We start from the raw sequence: 23,708 nt of genomic DNA on the forward strand, positions 1-23,708 counted from the left end.
GTGTGCATAAGTGTCGGCAACCTACATTCGTTGCTTGATCAAAAAAGCATGCCGTTCATGTACTTTAAAGTCCAAAACACATCTCAAAGCATGATGGTGTCAAACTGTTGTAGCTTCATAAGAGCTTTCTGCTAGTCTGGAAGATGCAACAGTTTGTGTGGGACTGAGGAAGCACCCACTGGCTGGCTCCACACGGGGCAAACGTGACAACGTGGCAATTTATCCGACAACTGGCATTAACCCATTTTTAAAGATGCAATCATTTAATCATTGTTCAGCTAAATGAATGCAAGGTGAGAGCTCTGTCTATGCGGGAACAGGATTGGGTGATTTCTATACCGAATGTGTACACATCACGGATGGTCCAACTTTCACTGCCAGCAAACGAACAGATACGTCAACTCTCGCCACACCAACAGGGCGAGCGGCCGACGGGCATCAGGTTAAAAACGCTCCTTTATCGCTGCACCACATGTCTGTATCTCAGTAGCTTGAAACAAATTCATTAAGCCAGCTCAGCGATTCTCTGTGGTCCTGGTGGCCAGACTTCAAAACATTTTATCACCTTTTAGTCATTTCCACCAATGCTAAAATGTCATATCTGACATGGGATAGTCCTTTGACATCAGGATCTTTCTCATTTCCCATCTTGGAGCCAACCAGAATAATACAGTATACAAACGGTTTTTTTTCCCCATTCTGGGAGAAAGCCTCTTTTGCATTGGCTCTCTTCAGCAGCAAACACATTGAACGATTTTCCACACACTTTGCTAACTGGCCATTCAAAGCTGTTTCATTCCTGGATACACAGTAATTGAGCTGGATGAGGCGAATGGATTTAGCAGCCATCGTGCCTAAAGTTGACCATAAACCTGGGCGGCCTGAAACTGCAGACTGATGGATAGAACAAAATATTACAAGTCGGCAGCAATTAGGAGTTGAAATAATGTCATCTGGTTTAAATAATGATTTAAGTGCTGTGTAAATCAGACATTCTGAATCACCTCCCTGGGCATCTCAGTACTGCAGTTAACTTCAGCATATCATTCCCTATATACACAGATATCTATATATCTGTAATATGGTACTTATTGATCTATTTTTCATAATCCAGGCACTGGATTGAATTATCTCTAACTCAAGGCAACCTTGCTGATGTAATCAGAAAAGATCCCTCTCTAGTCATGGAAGTTCCTACACATGCAAAAGGAGTCAATTGAGAACTGAGCAAAGATGCGTTAAAACGTTGAGAAGCGGGCCGATGAGGAGGCGTTTGCTTCGACGCCCTTCAGTGAAAGGCCAAGTGGCTGCAGCCACCTTCTTGAAACTGGTGTACCTGGATGCAAAGCGACACATCAACCAATCATCTTCTCCATCTTGTCCTTGGGCGGTAAAAGCGATCTCTGCCAGTCTGCCTCCGTGGAGTATATTCTCAGAAGGAGATTCCCCACTGGGTAAAATATCGCCCCCGTTACATCTGCACTGCGGTGTAGGTAATAAAGAAGCCAGCCATGGGAAGGGAAGGCATGTAAGTCTCCGACACTACAGAGGCACTTGGTTGAATTAAAATGTTCTGCGTGGTGGCTGCCATTCCAGAATGAGCAGTTGCGTCACAGTTAGACAGGAAGGAATTTAAATGGGATTGGATTGGCAGACCTGTGCAGGCCCTTTGGAAAGCATACAACTGCACATCTGTGTTGGCTGTTTGAATGGAGCGCAGCATTAAATGACAGCGATTCTGGCCAAGTCGCTTTTCTTTTTCTTTTTTTTCCAGAGGCTGTTTTTAGATGTTAGACGATTAGACAAAGCATTACTTGAATGGCCTTTCTGAACTTGCTTACACGGGTTCTGTTTTATTTTAGGGAATGGTCCCAGAGTAGATATTTTCCTGTTAAACCCATATTTCCATACATCTATAGATGCATACGGTTCTACGCTCTAGCATGTGGGAGATGTTGCGTCGTTATATCTGTACCGTAGTACTGCAATGGAGGATACTCCTGGGATCTTTTCAGCATTTGTCTCGGTGGCATTTTCATCCTAAAGATGGGTGATGACAGCGAAAGTTTGCTTGGCGAGTGCAAGGACGGCTTGTCCCAAGATAGCCTGGCTAATGAATAAGGCACACACTTTCACATGCTTGGCATTGCACACCCAACTGCTTGCTTGAGACTGCCGCCAGGTTGTGTCACCAGAGACGATCTCTGTAGATGGTTTGCTGTGTATCATTCCTCCAGTGAATAGGAGTGTGTGGGCATGCGTGCAGGGCCTTTGTAAGTACTGCAGACTTGGTGGTCCACGGTGGGATATGTAGATATTATTCACAGCAGAGACGCTCTGCCTGTCGAGTGCACAAAGGCAACGGTGAGATAAAGAAATGGCTTCCTGCCTGTTTTCATTTCTGTAACCCCAGCCATACCTTTTATTCATCTCGAATAAACCAGAGATTCCACAGTCATCTATTTGAGTACAATAGAAACATGTGATAATAAAAGCAGCATTTCTTCTTCATAACGTTTGTTTTGCTCTCAACAATTCGTGAGCAAACTTTCCGCTCTTGGAGGTAAATGTCTTATATGTCCTAGAAAATGTCTGCACAGGCTGCAACGATCTATTGAGCTTATTTGTTTGATTTGCTGCTTTGCTCTTGCTTTGTCTACAATGCAATGAAATGATCATGTTTTTTTTTTTATTGGTTTGGCCTTTTAAGATTTAAAAGGTCAGAGGCCACCTAAGTATGAAAGGCGAGCTTTCCAGTAAGGCAGCTTTTGTGGGTCTGTGTGTTTGTAGGTCCACGCTGAGATATCTGAGTGTTTGTAGGTCCACGCTGAGATATCTGAGTGTTTGTTGGTCCACGCTGAGATATCTGCGTTCCTTGTTTGTTTCAGTCATCTAAGCTCAAATGCCCATTTTTTTGTACTTGGATGTCAACAAAACCTGATGTCGACCTGTTGGTCTGAAATAATAAACTTAACCGCTTAAATTTTTTTATTCCAGTCCATTCAATTCGACTTTTCTCGCTGTGTTTTGAGGTATTGATTTAACAAGATGCAATTTGAAGATATTCCATAAACTATAAACATTTCTGGTGGGATTTTTCAGTATTGGATTGGAAGATATCGTAGTATAGTATAGGAAATTGTTGCTGCATAACAATGTCTGTGGACGAATAACTTCATGGCAGCTATAGCTCAAAAAAAATATTCAACTCTCATCAAAATAATATAAATGAAATAAAAGAAGTATGGGTGTACGGATTGATTAGATTTTGGTGCTAACTGTCCCTTTAAAATGTATAGCTTTACGTGTTGGCTTTGAAAGATGGCCACACTGACCCCCCCCCAGTGCCATCCTGGACAACAAACAGCATTGATACAAAATGACCCCTAAATCTTTAAATCTTTTTCAGAGAGAGAGAGAGAGAGAGCCGGCCTTGGTGTCAGCAGGCTGTCCTCCTCCTGCTGCCACTCAGACAGGCCTCCTGAAATGTGTGTCTGTGTGCGCATGGTCGTATAAGCACACAGCACAGGCAGGCTTCTGTGCATCACTCCCAGATAAAGCGTTCATCTCGCTGTATTTATATTGAGCAGGGCGTCTGTGTGTTTGGTGACTCATTTTATTTGGCTAGTGCTCATAATAACACCAGATTGGAGGTCAAGAGGTGTTTGTCGCTGCAGACAGAGAGGGATCCTGCCTCTCTGACGGATGGAGGCCTGGCACACCCGGCCACAGTGTGTGTGTATCTTTGTGAATATTTGTGTAGCCAATGTAAATCTGTTGCATTTTATAATGGAGGATAAAACCTGTCACTTTATTACTTGATTGCAAGACATCAGGTGCACAAATATAGCAGTTTATGAAACATGACGGCAAAACAGCAAAGCATAAATCTGCTACTGAAGGTAACAAATCATTCACAGGCGCTCCCTCTTGGATTTCAACTATCTGCTTGTGTAATACCGCAGTCAGTGACATAGCACTGCATGCTACTACCCTATATGGTGTCAACCAATGTGCTGCGTGCTCTGTTGTTGCCCTGCAGCACACACACTTACATATAGCTGCAAAAAAAAAAAAAAAAAACACACACACACAATGCAGCTTTAACACTGTAAAAAGTCAGAACAAAGCCTAATTTTGTTCATTCGGTTCACATCATAATCATTTTTCTTTGTAGAAATCTTTATACAACATTCTGAAAACATTTTAGGAAGCACAGAAGTAGAAATTAAAACACATTCAATCTGCCTTGATGGTTACAAAAATATATATTTATTTTCCTGTGTGCTTGCAAACCAGTTTGTCAGTTAGTCCATGCATGTGGTTTGTATTTGGGTAGATCCATGTGTCCACGGCGTGTTAAGTTGGGTGTGTTGTAGGATTACTCCAGTACAGCGGGATCTTTGTTTTATCCCCAGACTCACTGGGGATAAAACAATAATTATTCTCATGTAAAATAGATCAGAGCAGCCGTCTCTGCCAAAAGGTAATTAAATGAGAGAAACAAAAGGCTGCTTCACAAAATAATCTGGAACTGGAGTTGTGGAACACACAATTTTCATGTGTGTAAATGCAGTGTTTGTGTGTATGCAAGTGTTTTTATATACTCAAGGATACGTGTACTAATGAGTATTTAGGAAGTGAGGGAAAGACACTGAACCAGTCGCCCACTGGAGTGTGAATGAGTGGGTGAATGTGAGGCTTAATTGTAAAGAGCTTTGGGCACCGCGAAGGTGTAGAGAGCTCTATGTAAGTGCAGTCCGTTTACCCGTTAAGGTTTTAATGTGGATCCAGATAAAGGGGAGGATTCCTTATTCATTTTATGTCACAATTCAAGCATCATTTCAGCGTTCTCCTTAATTCATCGGGGAATACTTCATACACATGCACTGACTGTACACACAGGGGTTTGTAGCAATCTGTGTGTGCAATCTGGCACTGAGGCAAACAAACATCTGCAACCAGCAGACTTAGATTTGTGTATAAGATTCCTCTGCATGTAAATTATGGTGAAATTGATGATCAGGCAAACCAATGTATGACCAAACAAACAGGGTATGATCAGTTAATGCTTGAATCTAAAACAAGTTTTTTCTCTAATGGAGGAGAAGAAGGCGTCAGGCGAACCTGGAGTGGGTAGTTAGCGAGTTCACAGTATATTAATCCATTTATCAGCATCTATTTGAGGAGCGTATGCTATTAGACTAAAGACTGAACAGATAAATCAGTCGCTAAGGACTTCCTTAATGGCGATAGAGAAGATGCATGAAGCATCTCGGATCTGTCAGAGCAGATCTTTTCATTTCAGGACTTGTCAGTAAAGGTCCCTATAGGGGCAGTGCTGTACTGATTGGCCCTCCTCTCCTGTGGGGTGGCTTTTCGGCAGCTGTTGCCATGGTTACGCATCATGTTGACAATGACGTACAAGAGTTTCCACAGATCAGCCCACCACCCAAAAGCTGCTCTGTCACTCATCATTACAGAAGATTTTATGCATTTTTCCCAAAAAGCCAAACTCGCGTGACGCTCGCAGCGACGGCGCCAAAATGAGTGTGTGAGACCAGGTGACATGCAGGTGTGAAGAGAGGAGTGATGAGGACCGATGGAGGTGGAGGACAAGACAAAGGATAGGAAGCAGGGAAGGTCAACAAAAGAGGACAGCAGGCAGAAGAGCAGTGCTGGAAAACGGTGACAGTTTGAAGTTGAGACAGGAACAAGGAGAGGAGGATAAAGAGGGAGATCACACAGAGGAAAGATAGAAGAAGAGAGCCACACAAGACAAACGGGACAGGACAGAAATCTGTTATGTAAAACCTAACTATTCTGCTTATTGCATTGACTTCATGGTGGTGATCTAGTCTGATGGACGGACACTCATATCTGTGCCCATCTGCCCTTTTCACCTCTGCTGCAATTGTAATTGTCTTTACTTCCCAGTTGTTGACTGCTGCAGTAAAGATGCAGTGGATTCCTCATCCGTAAGACTCAACTACTCTGAACCAAGCGCTCCTCACCCACCCAAGTCCTTTCTTTCTTTTAAAAAAAGAACCCTGCAGCGAATAACTCGTGCTCGCTTCCGCTTCCTTTCTCCTCTCAATCTTTTGTCTTATCTTGCTGCTGAAACTTGCGTGATTCCTGAGTGCAAACACACCAAAGCACTTGTATATTTATTTGTCTATCTAATGGGGAGGGGCTTCAGTGTGCTGCAGTATGACAAATACATTGGACTCTATTTTTGATGCTTTTTGACATTATGAAGACTTGCAGACATTATTTTGCTCTTGGGTTTCCCATCAATGTCTTGGCATTTGGCTTTGAGTGACGTATCATCGATGGATTGTCACCGTTGGCCTCTTGTTGGCGTCTTCTCTTTGACAGGGTGTTTAGTATTCAGATGTGTTTTTAGGTTATGTTGCGTTTGGTGTTCAGCAGCTACGCCGTCGTTCCTAATGAGCCGTTCCTGCTGTTGATGTGGGAGTCTATCCGATTGTGCGGCATTGCCTTTTCCTGCTGTTCGTTTCCCCACAGTCGAGCTCCACATGAATAACACAGATGCCCTCACATTGCTGCTGATCGCATTGCACTCTGAAAGATGGCTGGAATGACAGAAACACACACAGAAAGAGAGATGGTGGCACGCCATTGGTAACAGCTGACCTTGTTTCACTGGTTTCAAATGCCATAAAAATAATCTCCTGAAATTAAAGGCTACATCTTCTCCAGCAAACGGACACCGACGGATGCAGATCTGGTCCAGCATGAAGACTCTTAATGATCAAACCGGCTTGTGAAGGATCGTGCTTGTTAAGAAGTGCGGTGGGACATGTGTCAGGAGGCACGTTCATGCGTATGTGTGTATGTGTGTGTGTGTGTGTGAGAGAGGGAGTGAAAGAGTAACACAGATATGGTTGAATACATGAAAGCTCTGGGAATCCCATCAGCTTCTAGCACTAGGTTGTCATGGCAATGCAGACAACATGGCAGTGTGTGTGTCTTTGTGTGAGTAAGAGAGATGGAAACATATAATTCAGTGTTTTAGCATGTTTGTACCTTTGCTGCAGTGCAGGCCTCCACTTCTCCACGTCTCAGCTGCACATAAACGGAATATACTTGAATGCAAAAAAAAGGGGAATATTGAACAGCGCTCATGAAGAAATTAAATTAATTTGTTTGGCATTGCAAAGGTTAATATTTGCACATTTTGTCAATTTCCTATACTGCTTAATTCAAGCAGTAAATTTAATTATATGCATAACAGTAAGCAGATTTTCCTGCCTGTTTCCATGCTTGATGGGCGGCCATCTTTGTGTCTTTCTGTGTGTTGAAATGCCTTTACAGCAGTAGTATATAATGGGCGGAGCCTGATAGTTAACTGCAACCCCCTTGGAGACCTGAAAACTGCAGCTTCTTCCTCTCTCTGCTCTGCAGCATGTGTCTCTGCTTTGTCTTCAACATTGGCCTATATGCATGGGAGAGAGAGAGAGAGAGTATAGGTGTGCAGATAAGTGTTATGTGAAAAATACTATAACCTGGTTTTATGGACGTGTCGGATGTGATTGTGAAGAAGCGTGCATAATGAATGCAATTTGAGATGGCACAAATGTGTGATTCAGTTTCAGTGTGTGTGAGGGCGAGCGAAGCAGAGGGAGAAGTCTAGGACAGTTGGATTCTCTCATCGAATGGGCTCTTACTAGAAACTCTACCTGGTTACTAGGCAACAAGATAGCACTGCTGCACATTGAAGCTTTGGTGAGGGGGTTGTCGATCCTTGATGTGTGTGTGTGAGAGTGTCCATGTTTGGGTGCTGAGTCAATAACTATATTATTTATGATTATTTTCTGGGATGAGTGTGCATGGTGTGTGACAGAACAACGGGGGAGGGGGGAAGTGAGGGGTCAATTAAAGACGGGGTGCATTACAACATGCGCGTGAGTCTCATTTGTAACGTAATGGACGTGCATTGCATGACGGAGGAGCCGTTGGTTTTAAACGGCCAGCGCTGAACTCTGACTCATTTTGGAAGAGTATCTGTTTTAGGCAATGGAGGAGCGATGCAGCACCTGCCTCCCTTCAATAATAAATAGAGAAGGATGGAGGGAGCGGGAAGAAAAGACAGGCTGACCTAGCATCCCATGCTCAACACTGAGTTGCAGCTTTTTTCTGAAGTTACTTCATGTCCGATCGAGGATGTAGCAGAGACGTAGCATCTATGTGCCACTGTGTTTATTTCATTTAACTTTATTGTAAGCTAGTCTCACATACTGACACAGATATACTGTTGAAATAGGGACACATGCTACATTGTCAAAAATACATATTTTTCAATACATTAAAATGTTATTTAAATGTCTAGTTTAATAGTAGCTGCTGTCCCGCTCTATACAGACGTAGATTCTCAGCTGTTGATGTATCTGTGACTGGCTCAATGTGAAATGACCCCCCCCCCCCCACACTACAGAGTGGAACAACTGTCCCACTTCAAACAGGCTGTGGGAACAGGACTACCGACACTTTGAAGTGACACTGCAATCGAGCCACAAACGGATCGTGAGGTGTCAAAGGCTTCGACAGTGACTAATTTGGTGGCAGTGGGACAAAGCTGAGGATAGTGTCTCAGTAGATCTAGTGGCAAATGCTGAGCTAGCAATGCATTTTGCTGTGGTCTCTGTGGCCATGAAGGGGACAATAGGATATGAGGATGGAGAGGTTTTTTCACATTTTTCTGTTTCTTAAACTGTAGATCACCATTTCTAGTGATGCAGCTCCATTTTTGTTTGTTTGTTTTTGAAAGATGTGCATAAATATTTATATATAAGGAATACAGAGTATGGATGAAAGGCTCAGTCTGCATCTGTATGAATCTTTAATGTTGAGCATTAGTTAGTCATTTCTTTAAAAGACAGAGGTGTGGGAGTGGAAGTGTCGTAATCCAGTAATTAGACCTCTCCATGTCAGCGTGATTTAAAAATAACTGCTATGAACTGCAGCAAACGTCAACTCAAATATAAGGCAATGTTTGTCTGAAGTCATAGAGGACACACACACACACACACACACACGCGCATTATCCCTGTATGATGAGAAGGTGTCATGAAGCAGCTGACCCAGCTGAAGTGCAGATGTCCGAGTGCGTTTTTAACAGGCTGATTTTAGCTGAAGTGGCTCAATAATGCTGCAGTTATACTTGTCTGGCAAGAGCGAGTGGGTGAGCCGTACATCACAGCATATAATACACACCATGAATATAAACCTAAACATTCATCATGTTCACTTTCAACCAAATTAGAAAACAGTTTGGTTGAAACGCTGATGGTCAGATTAATAGTTTGTGTGTAATTTTAATTCTGATGAAACATGTATTTGTGTTCATGTTGTATTTTAGTAATGACTATAAGCTGATTGTGCGCTTGTCGTGCTCCTCTTCTATGTGCAGCAATTTGCATATCGCATTAACACAGTTTGACTGTAGAATGTCAATTAATATAATTGCTAACATTTCTGTTGTGCAGAGAGGAAATGTAATTTAGGGAACCGTGATTTCTAAATCTTATTTTAAACTGAAAAATCCAAGTTAGACTCAGGGAACCCTTAAATTGGCTCATAATTAATGGATGACACTTTTTTCCCTTCCTCTCTCTGTGTGTCTCTATGGATTGAACAGCTCCTTTAGTTGTATAATCACTTCTCTATGCACTGCTACCTCTTTGCCTTGTGATATATGTGCAGGTTGAAGGTCACTGATATATAACTGTGGAGCACCGTCAGCTATATGAACACAGGAGGACACCGATGGGGAAATATAGGTGCACACAAAGACCTGCCTTTATCTGTGATGTGTTTTAAGGCCTCTCTTCCTGCTGCTGTTTCAATCCACCTCCTTCCTGGAAGTCAATAACGTTAGGCTTCCTCTATTGCTTTTGAACTTGAGCAACATTTTGTTCAAGAGAAGACATGAAAGGATATGAATTACTGTGCATATCCCAAGTAAAAGCCGTGTGAAGCGGGGATGAGGACATGCTGGATCTCTAAATGTGTGCAGCTTGCAGACAGTTAATTGGGGTAAAGCGTTCCAAGTTTCTTTCCAGCCATTTAGAGCCAGACTGAAAATGTCAACCGCTCTGCAACTACACTGTTTAGTCCGTTTAACCTACAATTAACCCAGCGAGAAGAACCATTCAGCATTTGATCATAAAAACAGATGTAATTAAGAGACATTGGTCCTTCCGCTATGTCTGTGTGTGTGTCTGTGTAGGGATGTGTGTAGGGACAACATGGTGATGCGTGTGTCTGATGGCCGCATCTTCTCTCAGCTCAGAAAGCTTAACTTGATATTGGACTATTATTCTTCACACAATCAGAGAAAGAAAGAACTAGGGATCCGCAGGTATTCGGCATTTTGACACATATCGGCATCGGCCGATAAGAGATCAATGTAAGACTGCAAGCAAAACCTTTTCACAAAGTTCACACAGTGAAAATTTACTTTTGCTCCAGGTGACAGAAGCCCTTACACCAAAGAGACAGACACTCAGAGTCTATAACAACAACTGGAGCCAGGGAACACCAGACTTTGTGTTTCCATGTGTGTGTGTGGGGGGGGGGGGGGGGGGGGGGGGGTTCTCCCACTGAGGAGAACATGTTTGTGCGACCTTGCATATTATTTCCTAATTTGGTAACTGACATGGCGAGCTATGCGGTGTGTTTGAGTAGGAGAGCGGAGCGCCAGAGTGTGTGTTTGTGTCTGCTTCAAGCACGTCATGTTTTTCTTTTTCTGAATGATCAGGTGGAGTAGCAGCTGGGGAATGTGTGCTATTGTTTTCAGGCAATCCTGCTTGCCATCTTAAGTAAAAACACACTCTCTCTCTGTGTGTGTATGTGCATGTATACCTGTGTGTGTGTGTGTGATGAGAAATCAATAAACACGCCATCAAGGAAAAGAGTCACACAATGCAAATTTAACTTTTCAAAACCTGCATTGTGTGATGAGTTATGGCTCCTTTGTTTATAGCAATAGAAAAAAAGACCTCCGCCTCAACAATCCTCCAACCTTGGATGCCAGCCCACTGTGATGGATGCAGCAGGTTGGAGGAGGTGGATGCAACTTCAGCAGCACTAGTCCGAGACCACCTATAGATTCAAGTCTGCACTCTTTTTAAAGTGCACTTAGTTTTGGAGGAAGCTGCCATCCAGGGCTCGGTTTAGAAGAAGGGATGGATGGAGGAACACGTAGGTTAGCACAAAATCTGGACATCAAAACAGGTTTTCATCATGCAAGCATTTCTTTTCCAAACTTAATACACTTTCCACCAGTAGTGCAACATATCTTAGTGTGCACTCGTCATATTCTGCAGTGCAGTGACTTAGAGCGAGCGATCGGATCGAACCTTACGCTGTTAACCCTGCAGAGATGAAAGTTGTCCCTGATTAAGTTTAATAATCCACATTTTAACAATGCGCTCGAGCAATATCAAACATCTAAATCTAAATTCTACTTTCATGGCCATCGTGACCGTCAGTGGACTCATTAGCAAACTCTAATCTAAAACATCTACGTTTGAGTCTCGCATCAGCATGTTAAGTATTGTCGATGTGTACATTTGAAAGTGAGACATAAGCATTTAGCCACAAAGTGCCGCTCTGTCTGCTTGCAGATTCAGCCAGCATGACTGTAGACTGTTTTGTTCTGGCGTCATCTGAAGCCAAAGATTCATCAAATTGTCGAGGTAAACTTTTAGAAATGCTGTTCCTGTGCCAGCTGCTTTCTGCTCCATCGATTTAACGCTGTGGTAAAGGAACAGATAAGCCTGAGTGTACTCACTTCAGTACTCTGCTTGAAATTGGTAAACATTACTGAGCCGCAGATTATTCCACTGGGAAAACTGGTTTAAAAGACCATCAGTGGGAAAGTCAGTCATGCCAAGGAAACGGCTGCAACTTCATTTAAATTGGCTGACCATATGTAGAAAAAGACTTTATAGGAGAGATTATAAAATGTACCAGGATCTAAAATGTTCATGACATTAACCATGATGGGAATTGTATTTCATTGAGACGCTTCTGATTTTAGAAAAATGCTGCAGGAGAAAGTATTACCACAAGACACTGAGGAATCCCCATAAATATAAACAGGGGGAAATGTATTGAAACATAGAAGCCAAATTATATTATTACATACCAAATACTTGGCATAGTATACATACAACAAACTGTTTTATTGAAAGTAGCAGTACAGTAATAGAAAAATAATTGGTGCCAGGAAATTACATTTAAATTTGACTCTGCTTTTGTGTCTGTTGGCTGCATTTGAAGGATTCATCAAAATGGGAGGGGCCTGGTTCGGCTGCTGTGATGCATTTTGTCTTCAAATACATGCGAGGATGCAAAACATCTTATAGATGTCCTTCGACGTTTGGGGAAACAAGTCTACCTGAATTTTACACCCCCACAAAAAATAATTTTAAAACATTTGGAAGCAGAGAAACCGTAAAAGTCAAGTGGAAGAAAATAAGAAGCAGAAGAATAACTTGAGAAGAGGGGAGAGGAAAGGGGCAAGAGGAGGCTGGGCGAGGGGTAAGATTTCTGCAGCAGAGCAAAACCCAAAAGATGCTTCATTCCTCGACTTTAACCGCTCACAGCTATAACATATAGCGTATTTAAAAAGGTGTGTGTGTTTCTTCGTGTGAGTCGGCTATGATGCACATGCACTCTTTCTTTATTTTATTTGCTTTAAATATTCACCATGTATTAAAGTTGTGTTTTCTTTGTGTGTGTGAGTGTGTGTGGTGTGTGTTTGGTCACTGAGGTGATGTTAAAGCCTCTAGAAATGATCTGCATTTCCCGCTTGGATTGATCAGCTGCTAATTGGATCTGAGAGCATAATGAGAGGGTCAGAGAGATGGTTCATTGTTTTAAGGCCATCTGGAGCCTTGCCTTGGGACACACACACACACACACAGGAACGCACTCATGCAGCTATCTGCTCACGGATGTGCAGAAGTGCCCAGACGTGCTGAAACATAAAAATGCGACACAGACGCACAGGCAGGCAAATGTGAAATGGAGGGATGGATGGGGAGAGGATCAGAGATAGGTGGGACCAGGCCTGGAATGAAAGCAGAGGAGCCCACGAGCAACAGGAAAAGATGCATAACTCCAGATTGCTGCTTTACAGCTCCTTGAAGCTCTTCCAAATAAAGAATTAGTGTCCAAAGCAAAGTGTACAACCAGTCCGATCCCTGGAGCGCGTCTTAGAGGACAGGACAGTAAAAGTCAAATGTAGGTCCTTGATTTAACCCATCAGGCCTAGACTGTGTTGCCAGCGCATAGCACCAGAGGACAAACTCATCTGTTAGAATGACAAACAGCAGCTGCACATGTTGGGTAGTGTTTGTAGCTGCAGATGCTCAGCAGGGTTCAGACGTCTGTTTTTGAATATAGGATTCAAAAACAGACATGAAAATATGAAAAAGGCATTTTTAACTGGGTTTCTGTAGATCAACATATTTAATCCAATCTATAAAGGCTTTGGTGTTGAAGATTGTCTCACCGTCTTTTGACTTAATGTCAAAGAGTCCAATGTCAAGCCCCCAGATGGCTGTGCTGCATTTCATAATGTGGGAGGACTAATGTCTAATGTGGGAGCAAAAGCAAGTTATAGGAAGAGTGTGCTCATGTAGTTCAGAGATGATTGGTCTTTGATAAAAACTGTTCTGTCCAATCAGTGTCGTCCGCTGCTTCTAGAAAACGTGTTTGCATATTTATTACCACTCATTGTCTATTATGTTAGAGGCGAATGCTCCATGCAAACTGGTCATCGTCATCGCAGTAGGAAACACTAGGAAGTGCTTGTCTTCTCTCTCTTTAAAGAAGCTGAATGAAGAGTTTCACCTTCTTTAATTGCATAATCACTTTTTCGTGGACATTAAAAACAGGACATCATCCCATTTTTTTTTCAAAATCCCACCAATTCAAGCAGCTGGACTCTCATTGTGCCTAAAATCTTTACGAGTTTCACTCTTCACCTGGAACAAGTATCCCTGAATAAGTCGACGACTCTACCAGGAGAGAGTTTAATTAGTGTTTGCCTCCTGGGATCAATTAAAGCCTCACAAAACACAAAACTATTGGACGGAAGTACACAGTGTGGAGCTGTCGGTTTCAAGTGTTTGTTGCATCACAGCTTTATTAATCCCATCTTATTTGTGGATTGATTTGCATTCTCATAGAAAGGTAGAAATGGAAGCCAGCGACAAACTGTGAGAGAAGAGTCTGAATTTTACGATGGCAAGGAAAGCTCTGAAGAAAAGGACAAAAGCAGAAAGACTTGGTGCAGCCAGGGTAAGCGCAGCAGAGGGAATGCAGTCATGCTAATTACATTAAGGATGAGTTGAGGTTGGGTGAAGAAGACGAGGGCGAGGCAGCAAAGAGGAGGCAGGATAGAGAGTAGACAAGTAATGGGTTGTGAAGGTTGAATAAGCACCATCAGGAGAGAATCAATTTGTGCCTCATCTCCCTCTGACCATAAAGTACATGCCTAGGGCCAAGAAGCGCGTGCGCACACACACGCACACACACGCACACACACGCACACACACACGCACTGCTGAAGATGTAGCCGACACATACAGTATCTGCTTCTGCTTCCAGCTCATAGAGGACATGTTGCCTTCCATAATTCAATCAGAACCACATTAACCTCTTTCTACACACATCTCTCCCACTCGTGATTTATCCACACTTCCTCCATCTCCCTCAGCTTTTTCTCAAAAAACGTTTTTCACCCTCAATAGTGTGTTACATTCAAACGGTTGTCCGTCGCTGGGTGCAGCAGCCCTTCTAAGGTAACCTTTGGAGCCATAAAAACAAAAGCACCTTGTGTGCTTTATTCAGTGTGCAGGACGAGACTGATCAACACGTAGTGGAAAATCAATCCGGTTTATACAGCAATAAGTGGCTGTGACAGAGGAGATAAATACATACTTTGTACTGTTACAGTGTTAGAGTGAATGGGTTTGCGTGTGCACCTATGGGCGTGCGACCCTCAGCAGATGACTCTCTTTATCACGTGTAGTGTGATGTTTCTTGATTTTATGCAAGTCTACAGTGGATGCCAGGGGTGTGTGTGTGTGTGTGTGTGGTGACTTTGTGTCTGTGTTGTCTGGCTGAAACAGAGAGGAAGTGAACATTGCGATGTGGCGGGAGCTGAGATCCCCAATGCAGACATGTCTGACCTTTAATTCCACTGGGAGGAGATAAATGAGGGAAACCATGGGGAGAGAGAGATAGAGAGAGATAGGAATGAAAGATTGAAGTGTGGGTTTAAAAAAAAACAATCTCAATTTTGCGATGAGAAACAATCTTAACTTGTTGCATTATTTCCCAGTGCAGTTTTTCACAGGACCTCTCCCTATCTTAAATTCAGTAAGGTTTTGGCTGTTTGATTTTTTTTTAAACAACCTTAACCTGGTGCCAGTTGACCTCATTAGTATTTAGATATTCCATCATTAGCATTTCACAACTTCCAGTTTCCCGTTTTTATTTCCACTTTTTTGATTCATGTTGCTAGCATCGAATTAAAAATAGGTGTATGATAAAAAAAAAAAAGAAAACGATGAAAGACAATATTCTTTCATGTCTCTCTGTTTTTATTTACATTTTACACAGCCGTGTGTGTGTGTTGGATTGTTTTGGATGCATGTGCTTTCTCCAATTGGAGTGCCTGGTGTGTGCGCACAGTGTGATGCCACCAAAATACTAACAGGAACCGACAACGGAAAACTACCCAAAGTACAGAGCCACAAAATTCCTGGTTAAGCAGTGTTTCTGTCCCAGTAGGGCAGTTCCGTTTTTTTGGCTTTGTGCGACAGCAAGCTTGTGTGTGTGTAAAAGCTTTAGGCTAATCCTGTTGTATTCAACTGGATCAACATTTTCTTAAGCTCTTATTGTAAAAACAAATGCATTACAACTATTTGACTACTGTCTCCATACACAGAAACACACACATATCTAATCTCTAAAACTTTCTACAATGTCTACAGACCATATTAATGTGTATATAGTTGTGATATTCCCACGTAACCACAAATGACAGAATGACAATCATCCAGCCGAGTGGTTGAAGTGCTTGCAGACGTGCTCCAATATGCACAACTCCAAATAATCTCCCTTTTTATACATGCATCACACACACACACACACACACTTACACACTTACTGATGTATGCACACGCATCGCAGGAGGCTGTCAAGTAAGGAAGTGGTGTTCTGTTGAGTTTCTTCAAGCATGTTACAGCTCCTCGACAGGAGGGGAGTGATAAGAATGGGGAGGAGAAGTCAGAAGGGGGTGAGCTAGAAGAGAGAGAGGAGACAGGATAGGAAGCCAGCAGACACATTTTGTCTTTGCTTGAGTCTTAACTCCAGAGCAATGAGTTAGAAGTAAACATTGACGATGAGGGGAAAGTAGAGAGGGAATATTTACATCTGTCCCGGGCCAATTGTTTAGGATTTGTTTCTTTTTTTAATACACACTCCCCCCAACTGCAAGTCAATGTAGGTCGGAGGACAATAATCGTAAACATGCAGACAAGGAGGTTTAGTATTGTTACTAGAGCCAATGCACGCTACACCAATACACGCTACACCAATGCACGCCCCATGTTATAGCAATTTCTAACGTACATTTTAGTCATGTTTGTAATATTTAGGCAGACTTTGTAGCTGAATATTTATCCTAAAACCGAGACATGACCACTGCCTTCTACCCCGTACTATGTGGTGAGGATGTCTGCTGTCATGAATTTCCCTCTGAGATTAATAACATTATCTGTATCTGTTATTGGTTGCATGTCATATGTTCTTGTTAGTAAAAGACACTAAATCTAAATCCACAGTCAACCAATCAAAGTGTGTATTTATGATCAATTACAGTCTGCCATGGCCTGAAATATGCAGCATTTCACCAGGCTGCATAAATCTGTTGCCACCGAATTGATAGCGCTATATCAAAGAGCAGGAACATTTGAAATCTGGCCAACTATGTGTCTTTGAAAGGATTCAGCTCTTCACACCAACTGTGTTCTCTCTAGCTAAAACTTAAGTAGAAACGTCTGCTCTAATTAATTCTAAAAAAGTGTATTGACGGACTCACAAATAGATTGTTTTCTGAAAAACGTCACAATCCTGAGAGACGAAGGATTAACAGATAAACGTGACTTGGCAACAGAAACATGACTTTTTATTTGTATTTTTATGGATGTCTGCAGAAGTCAAAATCTTTGTCGTCATTCACGTCAGAACTTCTATTTTGTCTTACATTATCACAACTGCATCAATAGTTCTTACAGGAGAATATTTAGATATATTAATTTTTTTGGCTTGAATGTTGGAGTATGCATATTTTCACCACAAGTATTTCAATCGTGTATTTTTATTAGTTCAGATAGTAATATCCCTACCTGTAAAGTGAATTAACCTCTTTGCAAATGCTAACATGAAACATTCCAGGCCAGTGGTTGTGCTTTAGATTATTATGGTATGGCTCATTCATAGATAGAGTGGTCAGTGTATTTTATTTGTTTCTATGGTAACGTGAACGTGAGATGCAGCCAGCTAAGAAATCAATGGCATTTTCCTGTGTCTCTGTACACCTTACTCTGTAGATAAAACTGTGTCACACAGTCTGTGTATGTATACAAGTGCACAGAATTAAAATACACACATTTGCAAAACACAATGAAAATAATTTTCACGAAATAAAAGCATTATTTATCAACTGTGTCAAAGGTTAACGAGGATATATCATACATGAACATGCACTTTATTCGTTGGACCTGTCATACCTATTTGATTCACTACAGGAGAATTGTACTAAAATCTATCTTCTTTTCAATCCTTGATTATTTTTCTTTGCTTGCTGTGCTTGCATGGATTTTATTCAGTCGGCTTCAAGTCTGCTGGTTAATATACAATATAATTATAATGTCAATGAGGAATTATAATAACAAGGTGTTTAATCTTCTGAATATGAACTCAAACATCAAATACAGAAACTCTCTGATTAGTGCACGAACACCACTTCTAAATGCCTCTGTCATCTTTACACTAGTTAATATTAACCTCTCCACCTTATGTGAGTTCACCTTTCCCATGATGTCGTGGAGCCGTCGCTATGGTGATCGCTGAAGCCTGCGCCAGGTGCATCTGCTGTTGTTGGCTTTTGCCATGGTTGCAGTAAATACACAGTTTTACTATTGTTTACCACCGGTGATAAGATATGAAATGATGCATTTTATAATGTTTGGCTTCCTGTGCGATCAGAGCCTCATTAGAGACGCGGCTCCACCTTCGCAGAGTTCAAATCTGATTGAATACATCATGTGTGATATTAGAATATATCCCAAACCATCAACAGCAACTGTTATTCTCTGCCTTCAACATGAAAGGCAGTTAGACATGAAATGGGTAGTCACATTATGTCAATTATTTTGTTTCGGTGGTAGAGGATTTACCCAAATTGGTGTTGCAAGTTAAGGATTAAGTCGGATAAAGTTTCCTCCCTGCTCTGGTCTTTTTAATTTGAGTAAATCACAGAGCAAAATGTTTCAGCTCTTTTGGTGCCACAGGGTTTTATTTCAGCTTACATTTGATTAAATAATAAATGTATGCTGTTATTTAGCAGCATCATAATGTGCTACTATATGAAAATAATAATAGTTGAATGCTTGACAGTTTGCAAAGTGCATTCAATGGAATTTCTTAATACGATAAACATTTTGGACCTGCAATAAACTGGCAACCTGCCCACGGTGTACCCCGCCTCTCGCCTCTAGTCAGCTGGTATAGAACCCCCTGTGACCTAGATTTGGATATGTGGCTTGAAGAAGATGTGTTAATGAGTATTGCTTTTTCACATGCACACCATGCCTCCACCCAGATTCACCAACAAATTCATCAGCTTCACCAGGTTCACCATGTTCATCAGCCGCCGCCACCACCAGTGTCTAGATTATCTGATGAGTAGCTCAAACATCCAAGTAAAATATCAATAAGGAAAATAATATTTTGGGTTGGGGTGAATAAAAAAAAAACAGGATCTTCCTATCTTAATTTCATTTTGACTTGTCTTTTTCTATTTGCCCAAGAAGAAAAAAAAAACACAGTACTTCCTTATTTGTACAAATAAAATAAATAAATGAAGGTGTCAGAATCATGTAACACCGACTCCTCTCACATCACTGCTTGTCTGCAGATCGGTCCTCTCAGTGGTAAACTGGAACCCGCTCTGTCCTTAATTGCACTAAGAGCAACTAATAACAATTGCAGGAAAAGGTGTGTGCTCCAGTTCACTCCTCCACACCGTCTGAATGAGTGCAAAATCTCTGTGTGTGTGTGTGTGTGTGTGTGTGCGTGTGTGTGTTTGTGTGAACTCAGAAAGATCTGCAACAAGGAAATGTGGTTTCTATGGTAACGCAAGCAGAAAATGTTGGAACAAATTAAATTACGCATCTCCTGATTTTTGCTTTTTGGTATCTCTGATTTCCATTTTTATTTTATTTTTTACTTTTTCCTGCTCTCTGTCTAGCACTTTATAAAAAGAAGCAAACGTCCTTTACATCAAGGCTTTAAATTAAAGACAGCAGGGAAATATGGCATATTCATTCTGTCAGATTTTGGCGGTCTATGTGAGAGTGTGTGTGTGTATGTGTGTTTGTATTTGTATTTGTGCATGGCTGGCTGTGCTGGGGATGAGCTCAACAAAGGTTTATTTTGCAGCTCTGAGCTTGTGTGTGTGTGTGTGTCGGTGTCTGTGTGAGACAGAGTTATTATCATTAGCATGTTGAAAGCCTGAAAGGACATAAACATTCACAGTCAGTCTTTTATTCCCGTAGTGCTTTCTGTTTTTGTGTCTATGTTTTACTGAAAGCTAATTTTTTCATGGCTGTGCAGTTGAAATTCTAGGAGCTGGCAGAGAATGCACACCCATAATAGCAATAATAATACAAATATATAGAGGTGAATGTTTTCATTGTGATGGGCTGCCACATGCATTAATGCATAGAAAACCCAGTCACCTAATATGCATTCCAAACATGTTCCAATATATATTATTATAAATATATAATGTGGTCTATTTGTTGTGTCTGAGGTGCATGATTGTAATTTTGAATGTGAAAATCTTTGCCTTTATCTACAGATACCTGCATACATTTACACGCGTGGGTGCATCAGGATGTGTGTGCAGCTCGCATCTTGTTTTGCTTCTAAACCATATGGTGCAGGGGGGGGGCAGAGCATATGGCATATATCAGGTGGGAGACTGAAATGCAAGCAATTGAGTTTGCCCCTCTTTTCACTCATCTGGCGCCGAGTCTGTGGACGCAGCAACAGAGGTCTCCTAATGGCCAGTTTGATGCAGAATGTCCTGCGTCCTGCAGTGTTCATTTTCTTGTGTATTTTGATAACACCTGCATACAGGAGCACTTTCACTCCTTCCCTCACAGGCCCGTTCTGCCTCTACATCTAATGGGGACACAGTCAGCAGGATTTGCCTGTAAAACACACTAAATCAGTAAAAAAAAAAACATTGTGTGGGGTCAGCACAATGGTCCTCTGAGGAGCCATGATCCTCCCAAACAATTATGGAAATGCCTGCTAATATGCAGCAGTTCATTGTCAACACATTCGGGATTGAACAGGCTTTGTTTGTTACACTGAAGATTTATGCTCTGCGTTTTTATGTGCATGTGATTGTGATGAATAGCCCTCTGGAATGTTTAACATAACAGTTTAGTTTAGCGAAATGAATGGAGGAATATATGTGCAGGAAGGCTTACAGCGGTTGTCTATGTGCATGCAGACGTAAAGGATTATATGACGTTTATTGTTTAGATTTATTTTTATCGGGGGGGGGGAGACAAAAAAGGAGAAAATGGAAGGGTAAAGAGAGGGAGGTGATCTTTATTTTCTTCCATTCCGTCCCTTGATAGTGTGGAGCAAGAGATTTGTTTCAGATGAGGAGCAGACGGCGGAGGATGAGGAGGACAGGAGGGTGGAAGAATCACTTTGAAGAGCAGAGAGAATACAGAGGAAACAATCAGACAAAAATGTAAACATAGTCTCCAAAATGCAGACTGAAGACACAAAACACCACAAAACCTTCCTGTCCTCAACTCTCCTCTTGCTTTCCCGACAATGCGTGGCCCGCGATCGTTACCAAGCAACCAGAATCCAGTTGGAACTGTGTCAGAGACACCGCACGAGAAAAGCAAGGTAATCATGTATGAGTACACAGTGGCGTTGATAGGCGTTGATGGTGACCTCAGGGACATTAGTCCCTATTGAAGCCTTTTAAGTCTTAGTCAGTCACTCTGATGATGTCATAGTGATGTCACCTGGGTTATGTGCACTTGGGCTTATATTTCCTCAAAATGAGCTGGCAGTGCATTTGTTGGAGACCGCTTCCACTAACTTCAATGCCTGTTGAAGTGATGTCACCCGCCACAATGGCAGCTCAACAAAGTGTGTTTAGTTTGTGTAAAGCAGCTTTGTGGTCCAAATCAAATCTAATAGCAGTGTCAAATTTCATTTTTTTAATGTTGCCTTTTTTGGTTTAGCAAGATATAATATTGTGTGTGTATAGGTGAAAGATTCAGGGTTTACGGCCAGGCTTAAACCTCAGATGTAGCTGCTCTATTTAGGGTTCTCTTCATTTCTCTCTCTCTCTTCCGATCCACCCACACTCCAGAGGAAAGGGAATCTCACCATGAGATGCTTTTTGTTTCGCTTCATGAATGTTTCAGTCCGGAACCTCAATTACACACCGCATAAAACTCCAGCCTGAAAAAGGTTAATGTCTCTTATTCTGCAAGCAGATTTGTCTTCTTAATTTGAAATAGATGTCAGAGAGAAACATAATTTAATACAGTCAACATTGAAAGTGGCGCAGAAATCATTTCACCACGGGGAAAAGAAAATCCATCAGAATATGAGATTAAAAAGGCAGTGGGAGTATGTGGGAGATGAAAGCGTGAGCAGCAGAGAGATGGAAACCAAAGGACGGAGGGAATCCTCGTGTAACTGCGTCACTGCTCCCTCAGACGGGGGCGTTCTAAGAGGAGGAATGGAGAGATCAGAGAGAGCAGAGGATAAAGAGGAGGAGAATATTCAGGGCCAGGCTGATTTATGACTTTCTGTTTCTGAATTGTGACGTCTTCAGGGACTTAACCATGATGAGCAGATCTGGAGCGCGCACGTACAGACGCACAAATGCACACACTCGCACAGCATATGCACAAATGCAATTCAGACGTTTCTTATTTTCTTTTTTTGGGTCGCAAAACCTTGAAGTTCCAGCAGGTGGGAGCAGCTTTTTCAGATTAGAGATTTATCAGAGGCTGTACATGTGTCTGTCCCTGCTCTCTGCAGCAGATGGCGAAATAAATGAGCAATCATGCCAATCAAACGTGACTTGAAATCCAGTTTGGATGCACACCACTGCCACGGAGAGGAGTGGATTACAAGGAGGCCCAGAGACGGAGAGAATGGACGGATGAGAGAAAATAAATGAAAAGACAAATGTGATTTGGAGATGGGGATGGATTTTGGTTGGAGCAAAGATTAGCAAGATGAGCCAAAGAGGATAAAACAGGGGGGGAGCAGAGCTCATTAACAGTGAATGGAGTGATGAAATATGGAGGACAAATATCCTCTGATGATCTGGAGGGTAACGCTAGAAGCCGGAGAAGAAGTTCTGAACCCTTCTGCAACTGCTGTTCGCTTGAAACAGAAATGAGCTCCTCTGAAGTGTTGCTCCAAAGATTAGTGAAAGTGTTGAAATGGAGAAAATGGAAATAATGACGATGATTAGGATGTCTCACAAACTATTTATACATGAGGTATGTATATTTTATGTCAGATAAATGGGGCTGGAGCATACTTTATATGCTGCAGCCCACATTGAGAAGAAAGATTGAAGCATTTTCTAACTGTTTTGTTTTGAGCCCTTCAATCGCAACAGTCTCAGAAATACTGTAATTATGTAACCGAGCTGCAGTCCTATGCATTCCTATGACATACTTCACAAAAAAAAAAGGTACAGGATATGAAGCAGCTCTGGAAAGGACACGGAACACAAAGGAGCCCAAACACACCCCAGACACACACGCTGCCGCCCGCGGATTGACCCGAGTAGAGAATGGGATTAGGTTATTACATCTGATGGGATTGAGTTTGCGCTCCTCTAATGAAAGGGGCATGGAGAGGTACCGTATTAGGGTGGTCGGGGGTGTCGAAGAAATGGATTGCAAAAGAGGATGGAGAGAAATGTACATGAAGGGGGAGAATGAGATGGAAAGAGGGATGTGAGAGGGTTGAAAATGGAGAGAAATGAAGGTGTCAGCAGAACAAAGAAGTGAGAGAACGGCGGGGTGAAGGTGAGAGTCGAGGGCCGAGGAGGAAAGAGGGGACAAGAGGCGGGTAAAGACCATCTGATAGCACGCGCTTAACTAAATGAACCCGGCTGCGGTGATGGGAGACGACTGGACATATCTGCACAGGGCTCCAGTGTCCCCCCCCCCCCCCCCCCCCATTGTTTATAGCACACACATTCCTTCCTCGCTCTCTACTCTGCATGCACTGGCTCTGACCTGACAGCTCAGCTGGAGTGGGCTTGACACGCCGTGCAGTCTGTGGAGTGGGCTTCACACCGTGTG

The 23,708-nt window shown here is 42.2% G+C and overlaps 1 protein-coding gene across 1 annotated transcript in view; it reads left to right on the forward strand.

Moving 5' to 3' along the window:
• The window catches only part of cacna1ha (calcium channel, voltage-dependent, T type, alpha 1H subunit a), a 59,185-nt gene that overhangs the window by 539 nt on the left and 34,938 nt on the right, over positions 1-23,708 (forward strand). The window lies entirely within an intron of this gene.

This window comes from Brachionichthys hirsutus, chromosome 16 (assembly GCF_040956055.1).
Source record: "Brachionichthys hirsutus isolate HB-005 chromosome 16, CSIRO-AGI_Bhir_v1, whole genome shotgun sequence".
Taxonomy (NCBI): Eukaryota; Metazoa; Chordata; class Actinopteri; order Lophiiformes; family Brachionichthyidae; genus Brachionichthys; species Brachionichthys hirsutus.